General features: G+C 43.9%; 1 protein-coding gene across 4 annotated transcripts in view; it reads right to left on the reverse strand.

The window, feature by feature from the left end:
- The window catches only part of lnx1 (ligand of numb-protein X 1), a 156,469-nt gene that overhangs the window by 113,538 nt on the left and 23,640 nt on the right, over window positions 1-19,291 (reverse strand). The window contains exon 1 of one of the 4 annotated variants that reach the window (XM_033028525.1): window positions 9,617-9,746. The exons of the other annotated variants lie outside the window; for them this stretch is intronic. The gene's annotated coding sequence lies outside the window, so the exon portion shown is untranslated. Of the gene's footprint in view, window positions 1-9,616; window positions 9,747-19,291 lie in introns of those variants that run through there. 4 annotated transcript variants of the gene reach the window in all.

A 19,291-nucleotide genomic window follows, 5' to 3' on the forward strand; every position in this document is an offset into this window, starting at 1 on the left:
AAGAAAGCGAATGGCATGTTGGCCTTTATAACAAGAGTAGTTGAGTATAGGAGCAAAGAGGTCCTTCTACAGTTGTATAGGTCCCTAGTGAGACCACACCGGGAGTATTGTGTGCAGTTTAGGTCTCCCAATTTGAGGAAGGACATTCTTGTTATTGAGGAAGTGCAGCATAGGTTTACAAGGTTAATTCCCAGATGGCGGGACTGTCATATGCTGAGAGAATGGAGCGGCTGGGCTTGTATACTCTGGAGTTTAGAAGGATGAGAGAGCATCTTATTGAAACATATGTTTATTAATGGTTTGGATACGCTGGTAGCAGGAAACATGTTCCCGATGTTGGGAGAGACCAGAACCAGGGGCCACAATTTAAGAATAAGGGGTAAGCCGTTTAGAACAGAGGCGAGGAAACACTTTTTCTCACAGAGAGTTGCGAGTCTGTGGAATTCTCTGCCTCAGAGGGTGGTGGAGTCCGGTTATAACCATATAATATAACCATATAACATTTACAGCACGGAAACAGGCCATCTCGGCCCTTCTAGTCCGTGCCGAACACTTATTCTCCCCTAGTCCCATCTACCTGCATTCAGACCATAACCCTCCATTCCTTTCCCGTCCATATACCTATCCAATTTATTTTTAAATGATAAAATCAAACCTGCCTCCACCACTTCCACTGGAACCTCATTCCATACAGCTACCACAGGTTCTCTGGATAATTTCAAGAGAGAGCTAGGTAGGGCTCTTAAAGATAGCGGAGTCAGAGGATATGGGGAGAAAGCAGGAACAGGGTACTGATTTGGGATGATCAGCCATGATCACATTGAATGGCAGTGCTGGCTCGAAGGGCCGAATGGCCTACTCCTGCACCTATTGTCTATTGACATTTAAAAAATCAAGGCGCTTGGAATTTCTTCAGGCAGAGTGGTAAATTTATTGAATGTTGAATTGGTGCCGAAACGGTGTTGCAGTTAAGGGAATATCAGCCTTGATCATATTGAATGGTGGGTCAGGTTTGAGAGACTATTCCTACTACTACTTTGATGACTTGTTTTATTGTCCTACAGAGCTTTCAACCAAGGGAGCATACTTCACAAATTAAGGCATGTAGACAAGAGGATCTAATTTAGTCTGCAAAATTTCCTGACAGCAAAAGCTATTTGCATCTGCCTCCACAATTAGCTCATATTAGAAGCAAAGGGCAATGGTTGGGGACTGTTTGTGTGACTGGAAAGCAGTACGAGTCAAACTCCAAAGGGCTCAGATATTTGTCACTTGTTCTGCGTACAGTTCACATTTAAACACAAGAATCAGGATAAGGTTCGCCAATGATTTGAACATATTCTGTGCAACTTTCATGAGAAGAAAACGTTTATATTGTATGGCAATGTAGAAGGTCTGATCAGTTAAACAGCAAAGTGACAAATAGAATTTAATCTAGAGAAATGGAAGGTGATGATTTTGGTGTGTTAGAACAAGGGTAGGAAATGTTGCATCACATGGGCCAAAGGGACTATTCTATGTTCTATTTTGCACTTTTGACCCTAAATGTGCGAATATCAACATTTCTAGGCAAATGGATACTAAGATTATTAAGGGATTGGACACGCTGGAGGCAGGAAACATGTTCCTGATGTTGGGGGAGTCCAGAACCAGGGGCCACAGTTTAAGAATAAGGGGTAGGCCATTTAGAACGGAGATGAGGAAAAACCTTTTCACCCAGAGAGTTGTGAATCTGTGGATTTCTCAAAGATTTCTTAAAGATAGCAGAGTCAAGGGAAATGGGGAGGGCAGGAACAGGGTACTGATTGTGGTTGATCAGCCATGATCACAGTGAATGGCGGTGCTGGCTCGAAGGGCCGAATGACCTACTCCTGCACCTTTTGTCTACTCCAGTCACAAGGTCATTGGCACAGACAGGAGTGCAATCTTAGCAAACTCCAGGAATGGAGAGGTTTAGTTGAATGGAACAGAGTTTTTCTTAAAGCTGTTTATTTGACAGCTGCTTGGGAATTCCCATCTACAGCAGAGAAAATCCCCAGGCTGAAATAATGTCAACCTTCGACCATAAGATAGGCAAAAAGTGTAAGTGTAAGGGCTTTAAATGATTTTAATTTTTTTCAGGGTGACAGAGTTTCACTTTTCAAACATTGCATCTTTGTATGTCAGATTATGTCATTTATGTGTTTAATCTTGTAGATTTATAGTCTTTGGAATCTTATATATTATAATCTTTGGAAGCATTTTAGATATCTTTCAGTGGTGTGGGTAAAGGAAGTCATAATAAGGGTAATCCTGGAAAATCTTGGTCATTTAGCTTGGAAAGAAATCTGAAATATTCTTTCTTCACTCTTTGTTGACCTGGATCTGGGACTGGAAATTATTCCCAAAACTAGGAACTGTTATTGCAGATAAAAGGTTGATCAGCATATAATATCTATATAGTGACACTCTGATATTTAAGAAGTTTTATTTCTTAAAAACAGGAAATATAAATGACTACAACCTCCATAATTGTCAAAAGAACTTCTTGCCGTTTGCTTATTTTTAACACAGGACTTTTCTTTTGCAAACTACAGCAGTCACTTTGGGATAAAGACAACATTGTCGGTCACTTATGTCCACTCTTGGCTCAGTGGAGTACAAGTGCCTTGGAGTCAGAAGGTCATGGCTTCAAGTCGCATTCCAGACACTTGAATAGATGATCTAAATTGACATTTTAAACCAGCACAGAATAGTATTGTGCTTTAGGGAATGAATGCCTTCTCTCAAACAAGATGTTAAACCAAATCCTGCTTCTTATGTGGATGCAAAGTTTGCCTGGTTGTCATTCAAAGAGCACAAACTTTCTCATGTACCAGCCAAACTTCATCCCTCAGTCAACATTTAAAATAGTTATGTTTTTGTTAGAATACCACTGGACACAAATTAGCTCCCTCATTTACCTCCATAAAGGGCCTGTCCCACGAGCATGCGACTGCATGCGGCAAGCGCGACCTAACGTGGTCGCTTGAGCCGTACGCCTCGCGGGGCCGGTCCCACCTCGATCGCTGGAGCCGTATGGAGTTGTGCGGAGCTGGTCCCGACATCGCGCGGGGTTCCGGAAAACTGAGTGTTCAAAAATTCCACGCGGCAACGGCCTGCCGGCCCGCAACCACATTGAGGCCGTACGCACCACCTCGACGGGCATACGCAGGGTCTTGACGCCGTACGCAGCGCCTTGACGCCATACGTAACGCGCGGACTTCGCTCGAACTTCACGTTACTCACTCGACCTCCGAGCGGCCCCCGCTTCTGGTTTGGTCGCGCTCGCCGCATGCAGTCGCGTGCTGTTGGGACCGGCACTGTACGGGGATCACTCTACCTCCGCGCAGCCCCCGCTTCCGGTTTGGTCGCGTTTGCCGCATGCAGTCGCATGCTCGTGGGACAGGTCCGTTTACACTGCATACTAGAAATATATTTCTGCGAGGTGCTGTGCTTTGCAAGAGATGTTATATACATTTAAATAAAAGGTTCTCATGTCTGATATATGTTTGCTTAGATGTTTATCACACTCAAAATTATTCATATCTAAAGTTGGAAGTGGGTTTAAATGATTAAAACATTGTAAGAATTCCCATTTCAAAGGTTTTTACTCTACACTTCAGAAATGTGACATGGACTACTCGCCAGTTTCGAACAATGTTGTGCAGTTTGACAGTCGTCTTCAGTTTATTTTGTGCATTCTGTTTGCCTGAGGCGAAGTTGACGAGCTTCCTGCCACTGAACTGTGCTCAGAAAATAATCTACTATGTCCTGATTGGCACAGCCAGCATCCATAAGAAACTGTGAGGACTGAGATTACTATTAACCAATGAACAAATTCCACCACTGGACCATCGATGTGGACAGATTTGTGGATCTTTGGCCTTCCTCTTGTAAAGTCAGTCGGTTTTACTGACATCGAGAGCAAGATTGTTATTCTGGCACATTTCAATCAGATGATCGATCTCCTTCCTATACTCTGACTTGTCATTATCCGTATTTCGCCCAACAACTGTGGTGTCATTGGAGACTAAAGATGGTGTTAGAACTGTGTCCAGCTGCTCAGACATATGTGTAGAGTGAGTAGAGGGGGGGGTCTGAGCACAGTCTGAGGAGGAAGTGTTGGTGCCAATTCATACCAATTGTGCTCTGTTGATGAGGAAATCAACAACTTCCTACAATGTCCCAGTCACACGTACCTATCCATGTCTTGAGTTCACCCTCTTTGTTCATCAGGCCTCTCGCATTAAAATAAATGCAGTTGAATTTAATTGTCCTTCCTCACTTCCTGGTTATGCTCCTGTCCACTGAACTTTCTTTCAGCAACTTCCAAAAAGACTTCCAGCCTTTCACCTGCCTCAGTCCTGTATTAGATCTCACTCCCCTGCCATTCTATTCCAAAGCCACCAGAGTAGCACTGGTCCTTGCACTCAATTGAATTGAATTGAATTGAATCCTTTATTTGTCATTCTGACCTTTCGGTCTGAACGGAATGTTGTTGCCTGCAGCCATACATGTAATAATAAACAACACACAATAAATGGAGGCAAAAGTCTGTGATGGAGGCAAAAGTCTTAGAGTTACTGTCTCTTCCCTCCTCTTCTCCCTCTGCGCTGAGGCGATACCCCACCAGGCGATGGTAAGTCAGTCCCGCGGTTCAAGCTCCGCGGCCCGGGGGTGGTCGAAGCTGCCGCCCTCCAGTCCAGCGGACGCAGCTGTTGCCACGGGAGCTCCGGAAAACAGGCACCAGCCTGTGCCCTGCGAGCTCCCGACTATGTCGTCCACTGGCCCGCGGCCAAGCCCCGGATTCAGGTCAACCTTGCCAACCTCCCATTCAATTAATCATCCTTTGCAATTTCTGCCAGCTCCCTGTTTCTACCACCTCATACATATACCCCCACTCTTTTCGCATTTAAAGAGAACTCTGCAACTCTCAGGTCTACTTACACGTCACTGTCTACTACTTCCTGCTCTATGGCACTTTCCATACAACCGTAGGAACCTGTCCTTTTACTTATTTGCTGCCCATCATCCAAAGACCCAAACAATCTTTCCAGGTAAGACCGTGATTCACCTGCATTTATTTGATCTGGTGCATTGCACAATGTGTCCTCCTCTGCAACAGAAAAACCAAACACAAACGGGGTAATTGCATTACAGGGTGGCACAGCGTTGTAGTGGTATCTCACAGTACCAGTGGAGGAGTCACTGTGGTGGATGTTTATGTTTAAATGTATTCTGCGTGTTTTGTTGCTTTTATTGGTATGGCTGTATGGCAAATCAAATTCCTCGTATGTTGCAAAACATACTTGGCTAATAAAGTATAATTATGATTATTATGAACCTGCGCTTCCCGTTTGTACCAAGAATGTCCATTTTTGCTGACCATTCCTTTCTTTCTGTTTTTTTCCTGTCATTTGCACCTTCTCACCTGTAGAAGCTGTCCCAGTGGGGCAGACAACACAATGTTACTTGGACTTCACAACATTAGCAACATGACTATACACACAAATCCATCACAGAAGATCCATTTGCTCCACCAACTGCCTGCCTTCTCAGATACCTAAATCAACTTGTTTTCCCTCTTTTTCTGCTTTGATGAAGTCTTTGACCCAAAACATTAATTTCCTTTTCCCCCCACAGATAATACCTGACCCGTTGAGCTCTCTTAGCATTTTCTGCTTTTAAGCGTGATCTCTACCATCACTCAGGACAAGCTCAGCACGCAGATGGGAAAATCATTACCTGAAAGCATTTCCACCTCCGACTAGGCAATTTATACATTTCACATTACTACTTTGCCATTGTACTTTATATCCTTATTTGCAAATATTACAATCCCATTTGTATGCCTTTTAATTATTGATTTAGTATATTACTGCAAAATCCGTAATAGCGTAAGAATAAAGTCAGGTATGGGAGAGATAGAATGTAATCACACATTGCCAGTATGTGGGACTCAAGTTCAAAAACACAGGAAATGAGTAGCAGAGTTATTTTTCTGGTAATGTTTCAAGCTCATATATTTAATGTAACTGGATATAATTTATCTGAATATCATACTGCTCTGGTCATTTGGAAACCTGTAAGTGAAGTTAGAGCAGAATTTGGCTGCAGCCATGAGTGTATAGGGAGCCAAGAGAAGTGATGTAAACTAAATGACACCATTTTACTGCAGGAGGGAAAATACATCCAAAAATTGCACTGACATAGGCAGAACAAATTGAAAAGTTCATTAAAAAAAAATGTTTGCAACAAGGAAGTCACATTCACAAAATCAGAAATGTACAGCTCTGAAATTGGTTCTTGCAGCCCACAGTCCATGATATCCTTCTACAGTAAACTCTGCATTCGGCCCATACCTCTCTGCCATTCTTTTCTTACACAAGTACCTCGGTAAATGCCTTCTAAATCTTGCAATAGTAAATTGCCACCACTACCTCTAACAGCTCATTCCAAATATTCACCCTACATGTGAACATTTACCCCGAAAGATCTCCTTTAAATTTCTGAACCGTTCATTTCTAGACTGTAAAAAAAAATTCAATCTATCTTAATTTTGTAAACCACTACAAGGTCACTCCTTGGCCTGCTGCATTCCAATGAGAATAATCTCAGGCATCCATTCTTGTTTTCACTATAGCCTCCCATTCCAGGCAAAATCCTGCATGTAGAATAAGGGATCTGCAGATGCTGGTTTGCAAAAAAGGACACAAAGTGCTGGAGTAACTCAGCGGGTCAGGCAGCATCTCCGGAGAACATGGATAGGTGACATTTCATGTCGGGATCCTTCTTCAGTCTGCAGAAGTGTCCCGACCCAAAATGTTACCATCCTGCTAGATATTGTTTATTGAACAGCTATGGAATGCAGTTTCAGTATAGTTAGATACTACATCCAGTACTGGTCAATATAACACAGGGATGAGAAAGAATTGGAGAAAGGACTTAGTGGAATGGTGCAATGTACTAAGGGACTCAGTCACATGGATAGAAGAGATCTGAGATTGTTCTCATATTAATGAAAGATGTGATATGTTAGAAATATTCAAAATCAGTAAGACTTTAGACAAAATGAAGAGAGAAAATTCCAATGAGTAGAAAGTTCAAGAAACCACTGAAGAGGGATTAAGGAGCTTGGAAAAGAGCCAGGGGTGACAAGAAAAAAGCCTTTTTCAGATCGTAGTTAGATCGAGAATTCTCCAGAGATGGCAAATTCTGATTTTGATCGATACAAGGAGGAGAAAGTTGTAAGACTCTGGAACAAGAGATGAGAAATTGACCAACAACACTGCCCACAAAGACACCACAGAGCTTCAATGTCCAAACATCCTGCTGACTCCAGGTATTAACAACCCTATTGCTCTGATCTGAATTTAAGGGGTTTTCCCTCAAATGTAGTGGAAACTATATAAAACATTAAACCATATTTATTGCTTGCCATTTAATCAAACCAGCAAGTTAGACATTACTCAAGAAGAATATAGGCCCAGCCATTTTAATGCCACTACAGGTGCACAACCTTTTATCCGAAGTTCCAAATAACGAAAAGCTCCGAATAGCGGACATTTTTTCGGTCCTTGAAGAAAGGTCCTTGAAGATCTTCACCGAGGGCGGCCCGCAGAGGTGACAGCGGAACCTCCGGTCGGTCCTCGAAGAAAGGGGAACTAAATCCCCATTCATAAAAGAGAAGGTGAGGGTATATTGCGCGGGAGGGTTAATAATTGACAATCTGCTGCTGCCTGCCCGCTGAGTTAAAAAGTTCCCACGGTAGACTCACGATACACAGTGTATCGTGAGTCTTGCGTGGGAACGTTTTAACTCAGCGGGCAGGCAGCAGCAGATTGTCGCTCCCTTCAGTTTCACCCCACCTACACCCCTCTGCTTCCCGGCCATGTGTGTGACTCCTTCCCTCCCCTCTCCAGCTCCCCGCCCATTGCACCGGCGCGGGGGCTTTGCACTGTCTTCACGTCGGCGATGACAGCAGGTCAGTGCCGGTCACCGGAGGCGTCAGGACCAACGGGACACCGACTGCAAGCACGGAGATCCCAGAGACCCACAGCCAGCAGCAGCCCAGCCCCGTTCCAACTCCAGAGGATCACGCTCCCCGTAGGGACAGAAGCTGATGGTGTGCAAGGTACGTCTTGGGGTTGCGGATGAGGGGGCGCAGCTCGGGCTGTGACGTCTCCGGCCACCCCCCTGTACAGGAGCTGAGACTGGGAACTGTGGGGTTGTTTGCAGTTGCAGAAGGAGGGGGCAAGGGCGGTACAGTTCCCAGTCTCAGCTCCATTCCAGGGGGGTGGCCGGAGACGTCAGGACCAACGGGTCACCGACTGCAAGCACGGAGATCCCAGAGACTCACAGCCAGCAGCAACTCTAGCCCAGCCCCGCTCATACTCCAGAGGAACCCGGGTTGCGGATGAGGGGGCGCAGCTCGGGCTGTGGGCGAACTGCCACTTGTCGCTGTAGCGGTCCATCGGGGAGCGGGTTCCTGTTGGTCCTGACGTCTCCGGCCACCCCCCTGTACAGGAGCTGAGAGACGTCAGGACCACCAGAAGCCGCTCCCCGATGGGCCGCTACGGCGACAAGTGGCAGTTCGCCCACAGCCCGAGCTGCGCCCCCTCATCGGGACACCGACCCCCAGGCCCACTGCAAGCACGGAGATCCCAGATCAGCAACTCCAGCCCAGCCCCGCTCCAACTCCAGAGGAACACGCTCCCCGTAGGTGCAGAAGCTGATGGTGTGCAAGGTACGTCTTGTTCTTGGGGTGGTGCAGCTCGGGCTGTGGGCGAACTGCCACTTGTCGCCGTAGCGGCCCATCGCGGAGCGGATTCCTCTGGAGTTGGAGGGACAGGGAGACACAGCGGCTTTTGAGAAGGGTGGGCAATCACTAACAAAGTTCTGCCCACACAGTCAGTACACCTCTCCTACACTTGTCTCCCGCACTAAGATCATCTCGCAGAGAATGATCCCAGCCTAACCCTCCCTATTCTCTCCTATTCTGCAAGAAAAAACTACATTGAAGACTCAAACTCGCGATCGAGTAACTGCCGGGATCGAGGCGCAAACTCGCGACCTTGCGGATATGAGCCGAGCACTCTACTACTGAGCCAGCCGTTAAAATCTACGCTAAAATTCTTCCATTCCGAAAACCGAAAAATTCTGAATTACGAAAAGTGTCTGGTCCCAAGGCTTTCGGATAAAAGGTTGTGCACCTGTACTATTTTTTTCTTATAATAAAATCACAACAACCAATGATTATATTAACAACTCAAGGTAGAAGCTTTAACAGTAAACTGTCCTTGTGCTTTACAGCACACTTTGAGATTAAAGAGATTTTAATACATATCATTTTAGAACTAATAAATGATGTTTTATTGAACAGTTCGAACAATTGATATTCCAGAAAACAATACTTTGATAAAAGTTTACGTAAATGACTGCAACATGTATGACTGGCCAATTACCTTTTCAACAACTGGCTAGATTTGCTTTAAAAATGGTCAAGTCATCTCACATGCTTTGTTCATTGACACATAGGCACAGAATATACACACCATTAAGCTTTGCCACTGAAGTACATGTAACAAAAACTCACCGGGCAACAAGGCCTTTGTAAGCATCAAATCTTGGTTCACACATAATCCACTCGTGTTCAACAAGAATATTTAATGCATCCAGACAAACAACCTAGACCAAAATGAGCCTCTTATCCACAGGCAATAGAAACTGAATGCTGTCACAGCCCAGCCTTGTGAAAGTGCTCTGTATAGTTTGCTTGTCAAGACCTGCATATCATTTTCTTTTCATGCAAATTAAAACTGTGGGTCATAGCTTAGGGTTTTGCCTCATGAATGCACAAAATAAAGCATCATATTCCCTCCTGCTAGAATTTCTCCGACTATTAGCAAGCCTTAAATGGGAGTTAATTACTACATCACTGCAGACAACTCGAGTGAACACTCAATGGAAATACCACCACGACAGGCAAACTTTCTTAATGCATAATGAGCAGAATTTATTAGCATCAAAAAGACCAGATGAATGACATGTGAACGACATTAGTGTTTCACATGAACTGGGCTATTATGATCTTCCTGCAAAATGTGAGCTTTCAAGGTTTCTCTAAACCTCAAAACGGTTACCTAAAAAGCTTCTCATTTACATAAGTTGCTTGCAGAATTCTATTGCTTTAAATATGCCTCATAACAAAAGTTTTCACAGTTAAAGAACATTTTTAATTTAACCATGCATTATGTTGTGTATACAATCATATTCAGTATTACAAATTATGTTTTTACCCCTTGCCTAGCAGAGAAGTAACAGACAGCATAAATGCACCAATGTTTCCCTTTTGACACCGAGATACTCACGAGCTGCTCCACCCTAGTTACAGTAATACTGCATTATTACCTCACTATCTATTATCAGACCTCCACCTTTTTAGACACTAGACAATAGGTGCAGGAGTATGCCATTCGGCCCTTCGATCCAGCACTGCCATTCAATGTGATCATGGCTGATCATCCACAATCAGTACCCCGTTCCTGCCTTCTCCCCATATCCCTTGACTCCACTATCTTTAAGAGCTCTAACTAACTCTCTCTTGAAAGCATCCAGAGAACTGGCCTCCACCGCCCACTGAGGAAGAGAATTCCAGACTCACAACTGTGTGAAAAAGTATTTCCTCGTCTCCGTTCTAAATGGCTTACCCCTTGAACTGTGGCCCCTGGTTCTGGACTCCCCCAACATCGAGAAGCTTTAGTCTAAAGATCCATGATTACAGATGAAAACATTCCTGATGCCAGCTTACCGTCGGTCTTGGGTGAGATTTATTTGTTCTTCATTAAAACTCCAAAAGATCCATCTTCATCCATTTTGATATCAATTCTAACCCAATTCCTTCCATCAACTGAGAACAAATCTCAAGAAACTCCATCTCTATTCTCCTGCGGTTACAGTTTCAGAAAAAAACTATCTTTATTTCTCCCTCCACGGACACTGCCTGAACTGCAAAGCAGACCCAGCATTTGGCCTTTTTATTTCAGATTTCCACCAGCTGCAGTTCTTTTGCTTTTCTATATATTATGCCATCCCTAATTGGCCCTAAACAGAGGCAGTTAAGAGTCAATTATAATGTTGGGTTTGGAGTCACATTTAAAAAGGCAGACCAGAAAAGGAAGACAGGTTTTCTATCCAGCAGGGACATTAGTGAACCAGATAGATTTTAATAGGCCAATGCAGTAGTGTCTGGAAGTGGTGGCGCTGGTGAACGGCTGCGGCTCGCCTGCAGTCCGTTTGTTTTTTATTTTTTTGTGTTGTTTTTTTTTGTTTTGTCTAGCTAAGTTTTTGGTTTTTAGGTTGTGTTTATGTGGGGGTGGGGGGGGTTGAAACAGGGCTTGCTGTCTCTCCCTTCGGGGGAATGAGACTTTTTTGTCGTATCCCCCTTTTCTGCCTCCGTCTGCGCTGAGGCCTAATGGCGGAGCTGGCGACCTCGAGGCTCCGGAGGCAGCCTGTCAGGACTCGCCCTGGGCTCGCTCCCGTGAGGGCGGCCCAGCTCGGGGCTGGAACGGCGCTCCCGTCGGGGCGGCCCAGCTCGGGGCTGGAACGGCGCTCCCGTGAGGGGCTGTGATGCTCCCGTGAGGACGGCCTGGCGAGGGTAACGGCGCTCCTGTCGGGGCGGCCCAGCCCGAGGGTAATGGCGCTCCCGTCGGGGCGGCCCAGCCCGAGGGTAACGGCGGTCCCGTGAGGGCGGCCTGGCGCGGGGCTGAGACGCTCACGTGAGGGTGACCCGGCTCTAGGCTGGAACGGTGCTCCGGTGGCTGAGACGGCGTTCTGGCGGCGGCGGCCTGAGTCCGGGGTTCGGCCACGGGCCAGTGGACGACGTCGTCTACAGCTGTGTCCCCTGGACTGGAGGGCGGCAGCTTCGACCACCCCGGGCCGCGGTGTTTGAACCTGCCCGTTCGCGGAGCTCGGTGAGCCGCGGGACTGACTTACCATCGCCCGGTGGGGTATCGCCTCAGCGTAGAGGGAGAAGAGGAGGGAAGAGACTGCAGCACTAAGATTTTTGCCTCCATCACAGTGAGGAGGTGCTTGGTGGACTCACTGTGGTGGATGTTAATTTGTGTTTACTGTCTGTTCTGTTGTCTATCATTGTATTATTGTATGTATGACTGCAGGCACGAAATTTTGTTCAGACTGAAAGGTCTGAATGACAATAAAGGAAATTCAATTCAAGACAACTAAAACTAGTTATTAAGTGTTTAAAAAGGAACTGCAGATGCTGGAAAATCGAAGGTACACAAAAATGCTGGAGAAACTCAACGGGTACAGCAGCATTTATGGAGCGAAGGAAATAGGCAATGTTTCGGGCCGAAACCCTCAACGTTGCTCATTTCCTTCGCTCCATAGATGCTGCTGCACCCGCTGATTTCTCCAGCATTTTTGTGTACCAACTAAAACTAGTTACTTTAGTTTCAATTTCAGATTTTATTAATTACTCGAATTTCCATTCGCTAGATAACATGGTGAAATTCAAACTCACATCTGAAATAATGGCCCAGAACCTTGGCTGCCAGTCCTGCAAGGTAATTATTGAGCTATTGATATCCCCGTAGATTTGATATTTTATATCAAGCAAAACTGCAAAATGATTTCTTGCCAATTTTAACTCAACAGCGAAAAGACTTAATACATTTGACAACCAATTTAAATTATGCAACTCTCTCAAGAACAATTTATCATCATTTTACTAGATTGTAAAATAGATGTCCTTATTATTCAAACATTTTATATCCTTTCCATACTGCACATCACGGTGATCCAAACTGCTGTAACACTGGTGGCTGTCATTGTAGACAAAGCAATCGGAAATTGCTGAACAAGGTTTGAATAATTTCAATGTCAATAATCGGTTTGACCAAGGGCAGGTCTCATACACTGAGTTGTATATCTACTGTAGCCTAAACAATTTGGTTTGTATTAAATCTAAGCAGATGTGTACTAGTACAACTCCCAGGAAACATCTTCTGATAAGAGCCACAAAATATATCCATCCACTAAGTTATCAAGGTTACTCCTCCCAAGATCCCACCAACAGTAAATACATCAAATATCCATTAATACTTTAACATGCAATGAAAAGCATTACACAAGCATAAAATCAATAATTCACCTCTCGCTACTACCAGGTTGCTAATAATCACAGATTGAGCAGACCAGGCATAAACAGTAGCACTCTTTCCTGAATGAGCATTCGGGAATCAGTTGGAATTTTTTTTTAAACATTCCTGTAGACTCATATCCTACATTTATGATTAAACTCTAGACTTTATTACTGAAATGTGTATTTCCCAACTGCCAGTTTATTGTGTGTGGATCAGTGGTCCAAAACTTCAGCTGCAATTGATACTTTAAGATGCTCCATCCGAACATCAAGCAAGACTGCATCAGCATTATTTCTTGGCAATTTTAAATACCTCAACACTCACTCTGAAGACTTAATTGAGTTTGGTTAGAGTACAAATTGCACAATACCCTTGGGAACAATTTAACATCACCACATTTCTCCTGCGCTGTACAACAGTGGTTTTCCTTTTATTCAACAGCAATGTTGTACTTTTTTCCAATGCCGACTTAAAACCAAAAATTGGCCTTTCCATTGTTAACTACTCTACCAAGGAATTAATCTAGAATTCTGTCAACTCAATAGCTTCCTTTCTTGTTCTGCTGTTCACACACTACTTACACCGTCCCAGTTCTAGTTCAGTTCATTAATCTGCAATTATGAGATATTCAAAAAGTTAAAGAATTTATTATTTTCACTTAATCCTTAATGTGTTCGCTACTGGAATAAGAAAATATAACATGTGTTTGAAACATTTTCTTATCTTTATTCATAATTTATGTGTAAAATATATTTAATCTGAAACAGCAATCCACAGCAGCTAAAAGCAATAGTTTTAACTTTAGGAAAACAAAACCAAGAAAGAAAACAAAAGGTGGAATATCCTCCTACCAGTCCATTAGCTTCATTTAAGTGTTCCTTGCCAACGTCTGCAGTGATCTTCTCTGAGACGATAAATATTTGACTTGGATAAGGGCCAGTTTAGAAAGGGGTTATGCGTATGCCCAACCTCACCTCTCGAAGGAAAGGCGACAATAGTCTCAGTTTCCATGATAATGACATGTTGGAGGATGATAGGCATAAACTAAGCTTTTCTTTAAAATAACTGCACTTACCTTTGGGCTAATTGTGATATCAGTTTACCACCGGTTTTACCAGAAATACAGGTTCTACACCACAGTCAACCTTGAACTCTGGAATCAACCAGCTACACCTAATGCAATACCACAAATCTAAAGGTTGCTACTGAACAGAAAAAAAACACTGACAAAGAGAATATTGAGGCATTCTGCAAAAGCATAAACTTGGTCAGGCTAGATTACACGGGGAAATGGCTAACAGCACTGCATGGAATTACCAGCATTCTCTTATCTTAAGTGCCACTACTTTTGGGATTAGTTTTGAAATCTTTACTGGCTGCTTTCTTACCCACTGGGGAGAAACAACTTAAAAACCTGCAGTAAGTTAATCGTGGCATAATACAATAATTTCAACCATTTAAATAGAGCGGAGTGGCTGAAAGTAGGCAAAGTATTAGGTAATTTCAATCATGTTGTATTCATTTTGAAAACACAAAACATCAACATACAAGAAAAATCTAATACAAAAATTAAAGTTTTGATTAGTTGGATTTTAAGAACTTTGAAATACTTTTAAATTTAGTAACCATTCATTGGTTTTCCATGTGTCTTCAATATTATTCTTTCTTATTGTTTATTTACCTGTTGTACTGTGACAGAGTCACCATTTTATCCAAGTTACACTCAACTGCAGAACTTGTTTGGGATCCTGGAACCTTAGAGCTTAGTCATGCAGTTATGACCATACACCAGATGAACAATTTCAAGTCCTCAATAAATATTAGCACCTATTAAAAATTATACATCTTTCATTAATATACATCTCCTGATTTTGTGCAGATTAGTCAGTCATACAAATTTACTTTTATTGCTTAGAATTATGACTCTGGGCTTGTAGCGCAGAGCTTCTGCAATAGTAATACTTTGCGAATTCAAGGATAAAGGCAACATGCTCTGTCTAATTTCCCATCCTTGAAAATGAATGAATACCTAATCTTGAGGACAAACGTGCATCCCTGTCCAGATCCTGATAACTGGTAATTTGGCTTCGTCCATTCTATCTTAGAGCGAGATCTGCAAAATCCTGACTTGTGTTTTCCTACATAACAGCAGTGTTGCTACCTCGGAGTTCCAATGACCAGCGCTTGATACTAACCTCTGGTGCTGTTTGGAATTTGCACATTGGCATGGATTATCCAATCTCCCCCTGTGCCACAAAGACATGCTGAATGGTATATACAGGAAATAATGCATTCATATACAGTACATGGGACAATATTACAAGAGCCTTTTGTATTTAGGGCTACCATAAGTCAGGAGTTTGCAACCCGGGGAAGGCCAGTAACATCAACAGGATTACAATATCTTGGAGCTGCCTCTTACAATCTAGCAAAAAAAGTAGCCCTTCTAGTTAGCCTCACTATTCAATAAGAACATGGCTGGATCCTTTACTTCTGTTCCAATTTCTTGCACTGACCCCCTATTTTCGAAATGCCCACTCAAAAAGTGATCAATCTGTGCAGATCATTAGCAACTTAACTTTCACAGGATAGAGCTTCAAAGATTTTCTCTTCAGTCTTGAATGATCTACTCTTAGACAAGAGACAAGAGGCAAGAGACAAGAGACATTTATTGTCACGTGTACCAACTGGTACAGTGAGATTTGTGGTCATCATACAGCCATACGAATAAAATAAAGAGCACAGAACACAATAGTCTTTAACATAAACATCCCCACACATCAAAGTTTCCCACTGTGAGGGAAGGCACCAACATTCAGTCCTCCTCCTCTGTTGTCCTCTCTTAGCTCTAGACATCAGCCAAAACAAACATCATCTCTGAATCAACTCTGGCATGTCCCATAGGGTAGGTAGCTTTCACGTAAATCATTTCTTATTCTTCTAAACCAAGGAGAGTAATATGCCCAGTCTCTAATTTAGTTTAGTTTAGAGATACAGCGCGGAAACAGGCCCTTTGGCCCACCAGGTCCGTGCCGACCAGCGATCCCCGCACATTAACACTATCCTACACCCACTAGGGACAATTTTTACATTTACCAAGCCATTTACCAAACCTGAACGTCTTTGGAGTGTGGGAGGAAACCGAAGATCACGGAGAAAATCCACACAGGTCACGGGGAGAACGTACAAACTCCAAACAGATAGCTCCCGTAGACGGGATCGAACCCGGGTCTTCAGCGCTGCATTCGCTGGAAGGCAGCAACTCTACCGCTATTTCACCATAACCGCTAATCTCTCACCGCAGGTGCAGTGTCCAAGGAGTCAATGCACATAACGTTGGTTGCACATCTATCTCGAGTGTATCCCAGCAGTCTCCAGCAGTCAGCCAGAGGATAGCCGCCCCTCGAAGCCTCTACTGGCATTTAAACAACAATAGGAACATGAATTGTAAAGTTATTCAAGTGGAAGTGTTGCCTCGCTATCCTTGCAAACAGTACTGTGCCCCCCATGGAACATCTGGGCTGTCTAATCAAATAAGACCCAGTGCCAGGGCACATTTATGCAAACTCTTGCTACAGCATTCTTGTAATTAACTTCACCACAATCAGTAAGACAGAGTAGAGGCTCACTTGGCCTACAGTGTTTTGACAGCTGCAACAAGAATTTCAACAGGATTCTCCCATCAGAAGACCAAGTATATAAATAGATGGAGAACAATTTATATTACTACTTTGTCAATTATAATGTTAAATAGCTATTTTATAATAGTTAAGCAATTTGTTCTAATTATATGAATGATCACAATTCAAACAATTAATGAATCATTGTAATTTAACATAAAAAAACATTCTCTTTTGGTATTAAAGTTTCTGCATCAAAGAATTAGCTTTCATACATCTCATGCTATTTACTCCCAAACTAAACTTTGAAACAGTAATAATTAACCCCAAAATTGTTGCAATAGTCAAGTCTTCCGAATGTCACATACTAATCACCAAGTCCGAATATCAGGAATCAATTGAAATAGCCTCACCACCTTTTAGTACAAGGGAAAAACAACTGAATGCTTTATAAAACTCAACTTTCCAAAGTAATTGAGAGTAATTAGAGGAGGAAAGATTCTAAAGGGAGCAAGAGGCAACCATGGCTGACAAGGGAAGTTAGGGATGGAATAAAACGAAAAGAATGGGTGTATAACATAGCAAAGAGTAGCGGGAAGCCATAGGATTGGGAAACTTTCAAAGTACAACATAAGGTAATAAAAAGGGGAATACGGGGTGAAAAGATGAAGTACGAGGGTAAGCTGGCCAAAAATATAAAGAAGGATAGTAAAAGCTTCTTTAGGTATTAGATTAGACTTTATTAATCCCCTTATTCAGGGGAAATTCAGAAATCCTTGCAGCACACTAATAAAAATACAACACAGTATTCATGAAGAAATTCAACGCCAAAACATAAAAACATCCCCCCCACAGTGATTCCCACTGTGGGGGAAGGCACAAAGTCCAGTCCCCATCCTCTTGTCCACCCAAAGTCGGGCTTATTGAGGCCTCCACAGTTGCCGCCACGGCGCCCGATGTTCTCGCCGGGTGATGGTACTCCGGCGTCGGGAGAACCCCCAGCGGCTTGGGGTGCCAGGAACGGCTGCCTTCCCACCGGAGCCCGCGGCTTCCAAGCCAACAGACCGCGCCAGACGGAGCTCCGCACACTGGCGATCTCGGCAAGAGATCCCAGGCTCCGGGATGTAAAGTTCAACGTCGCAGCTGGCCGCTCCGCAGAACCGCGGCTCCACGATATTTTCATCGGCGGTCCCAGCATACTGGAGTCCCAGCGCGGCGACCCAGGAAAGGCATCGCCCGCTCCACGACAGCGCTCCAGCGCTGCGCCGCCGCCAAAGCCGATGTTCTGCGCCGCCGCCAAAGCCGATGTTCTGGCCAGGTCCCCTCAGGGAAACGTCGCTCCAGGACCCGCTGGTATGCCGCGAGGACAGGTCGAAGACGCTGCTCGGAGGAAGGCAACCCCTCCGACCAGGTAGGGACTTGGAAAAGCAGTTTCCCCCTTCCCCCCCACCACCCCCCACACATAAAAAGATTTAGACCCCCTGACTGTACACTTAACAAACTAAAAATAATAAAAAAGGGAAAAAAACGGACAGCTGCAGGACAGGCAGCCGTTCAGGACAGCGCCTCCTCCGGATGAGGTATGTTAAGAGAAAATTATGTTATGAGGTATGTTAAGAGAAAAAGCTTAGTAAAGTCAAATGTGGGTCCCTTGAAGTTAGAAACAGGTGAAATTATTAAGGGGAACAAGGAAATGACAGAAGAAATTGGATAGCAGTAACAGGATGTAGAAATTTTTGAGGATGTAACTAGGAAAATGGACAAGGGAGAGCCAGTGAATGTAGTGTACCTGGACTTTCAGAAAGCATTTGATAAGGTCCCACATTGGAGATTAGTAGGCAAAATTAGGGCATGGTATTGGGGGCATGGATAGAAAATTGGTTGGCAGACAGGAAACAAAGAGTAGGGATTAACGGGTCCCTTTCAGAATGGCAGGCAGTGACTAGTGGGGTGCCGCAAGGCTCTGTGCTGGGACTGCAGCTATTTACAATATACATCAATGATTTAGATGAAGGGATTCAAAGTAACATTAGCAAATTTGCAGATGACGCAAAGCTGGGTGGCAGTGTGAACTATGAGGATGCTATGAGAATGCAGGGTGACTTGGACAGGTTGGGTGAGTGGGCAGATGCATGGCAGATGCAGTTTAATGTGGATAAATGTGAGGTTATCCACTTTGGCAGCAAAAACAGGAAGGCAGATTACTATCTAAATGGTGTCAAGTTGGGAAAAGGGGAAGTACAATGGGATCTGGGGGTCCTTGTTCATCAGTCAATGAAAGTAAGCATGCAGGTGAATTAGGGGATCAGTGAAGAAAGCGAATGGCATGTTGGCCTTTAAAACAAGAGGAGTTGAGTATAGGAGCAAAGAGGTCCTTCAGCAGTTGTATAGGGCCCTAGTGAGACCACACCCAGAGTACTGTGTGCAGTTTTGGTCCCCTAATTCCTGCTATTGAGGGAATGCAGCGAAGGTTTACAAGGTTAATTC

The sequence above is a fragment of the Amblyraja radiata genome, chromosome 1 (assembly GCF_010909765.2).
Source record: "Amblyraja radiata isolate CabotCenter1 chromosome 1, sAmbRad1.1.pri, whole genome shotgun sequence".
NCBI classification, from domain to species: domain Eukaryota; kingdom Metazoa; phylum Chordata; class Chondrichthyes; order Rajiformes; family Rajidae; genus Amblyraja; species Amblyraja radiata.